This window comes from Saccostrea cucullata, unplaced genomic scaffold (genome assembly GCF_032062105.1).
Source record: "Saccostrea cucullata isolate Sc308-1 unplaced genomic scaffold, CSIRO_AGI_Scuc_v1 ctg1168, whole genome shotgun sequence".
NCBI classification, from domain to species: Eukaryota; Metazoa; Mollusca; class Bivalvia; order Ostreida; family Ostreidae; genus Saccostrea; species Saccostrea cuccullata.
The window spans coordinates 22,501-25,000 of NW_026922902.1; positions in this window are offsets into that span (position 1 = coordinate 22,501).

Consider the following 2,500-nt stretch of genomic DNA (forward strand, 5'->3'; position numbering starts at 1 on the left):
TTTGACAACATAGAGTACGTAGTACGAGACAGACAATAGAAAGGAATTTAAACACTGACATTAAGTTTAAGGTCGCCATTATCTACACAACAAAACAGAGGAGTAAATTCCCAGTATTTATAAAATTTTTGTTCATTAAATCTATAAAAATCGCTTTGAATTCTTTGAATTAATTTACTGATATACATTAAAATCAATCTATTTGAATTAATATTTTTCTTTTCAAATTTAACAATACACCTGACCTGCCAAATAACATAACACATTAAGGAGATTAAGTATAGACACAAAGATTCTACTTCCTTGTTCAGTATCGTAAATGGAAAATTATGGAACCTAATATGTGACATATTGAAATTTACAAATTCGTTATGTGAAATTATATTTAACCAATTTTTAACTAAAAGAACTAGAGGTTTAACAAATTGACATTCATAAAATAAATGGCAAATAGTTTCTACATGGTTTTGACATAGCTTACATTTATTATCTTTATAAAAACCAATTTGGTGCATATAAAAAGAAACTGGTAGTATATCGTGAATAATTCTAAACATTACATCTCTGACATTTTTATCTATAAAATGGTTATTTAAACGATGAAAAACTTCTTTAAAATTTACACTAGGAAAAATACTAACCACTCTAGGCGTGGTAATAACATCTTCTAAAAGAATTGTGTAAAATTGTTTGTAGTCAAACTACCAAAAGAATCTTTATACTTACTATCATCTATATTTATAAAAATGTTCATATCCTTTAAACATTCTTGCTTTGGAATATACTCTGAATGCGGCCTATTATTGTTTGCAAATGAGGGTTCAAAATATCTCAAACTTAAACCGACCCAATATACAGATAAAATAGAGTATTTGGAAGGGTCCTTATAAACAATATTTTGTAAATGCTTTAACCTTAACGATTGTAATTTTAAACTAATATTCACAATTTCTAAACCCCCGTTTTTCCTATAATTATAACAAACAGTTCTTTTTAAAGGTTCTGTAGTACTAGGCCATAAAAATTTAAAAATTGCTTTTTCGAATTGTTTTAAATAGTGATCAGGTAATAAACATACAGAGCCTACAAACCATAGTTTAGAACAAGCTAAGACTTTTACGACAATAGACTTTTCTACAAAAGACAAATATCTTTGTTTCCATAAATTTAAAGTTTTAATAAATTTTGTTAAAACCGGTTGCCAAATATCATCAGAAGTAAGATTATTCCCAAATTTAACCCCTAAAAGTTTACAATTTTCGACCCAAGATATGCCAAACGGATGATCTGATCTATTCTTCCATTTACCTAACCATATACCTTTTGTCTTTTGTAAATTAAGTTTTGCACCTGAGGCGCGTCCATACAGCGAGCACCAATACAGTACTCGCTCTATGGACGCGTCACAGGTACAAATAGCCAGACTATCATCTGCGTAAAGAGATAATTTACTACTTTTAGAAGATCCTGGTAGCTTGATGCCTGAAATTTGTTCGTCTTCCCTAATTTTGATGGCGAACGGCTCTAAAACTAAAACATATAATAATGGGCTCAGGCTGCACCCCTGGCGCACCCCCCTATGTAACAAAATAGGTTCCGAAATATGATTATTAACTATAACAGAGGAACATACATCAGTATATAAAGTTTTAATCCATCGAATGAGAGAAGGCCCAAAATTATAAGCCGAAAGTGCTTGAAATAAAAAGTCATAATTGACGCGATCAAAAGCCTTCTCTTGATCTAAAGAAATAAAAGCCACCGGAGCTTGTTTTTGTTCACAGTAATCAATAATGTTCCTCATTAAATGTAAATTATCAAAAATGGTGCGCCCTGGCACGGCGCAGGTCTGATCAGGATGAATAATATGTTCCAATACTCTCTTGACTCTATTAGTAATCACTTTAGATATCAATTTATAATCGTAATTCAACAATGAAATAGGTCTATAATTTTTAACATTTTCAGAATGTTCTTGATCTTTACAAAGTAAAGTAATATAAGATAATTTCTGACTATCTGATAAATGCCCTTCTTGAAAAGTACAATTCATAACTTCTAATAATGGGTCAATAAGTATATTTATAAACGTAGAGTAAAATTCTTTAGTAAGTCCGTCTGCACCGGGAGACTTATTATTGTCCATATCGCGGAGTGCTATTAATACTTCTTCTTTTGTAATGTGACCTTCACAGGTGGCCGAAATATCATCAGGTAATTTTGGCACGCCTTGTAAAAAATCGTCAGCTAAATCCTGATCAATACCTTCGTCCGTGTATAATTTAGAATAGAAATTTTTAAAAACACCCAAAATATCGCCGGAATTTGTATAAGTATTGGAAGACTCTGTAATTTTTGTAATAGTTTTCTGTTTGGCTCTTTTAATTTCCTGTTGAAAAAAGAATTTGGACGGTTTTTCATCATTATCTAAACTTTCAGCTTTTGACCTAATTTTCGAGCCGGTGTAATTTTGTAGCTGAAACTCTTTAATTTGACTTTT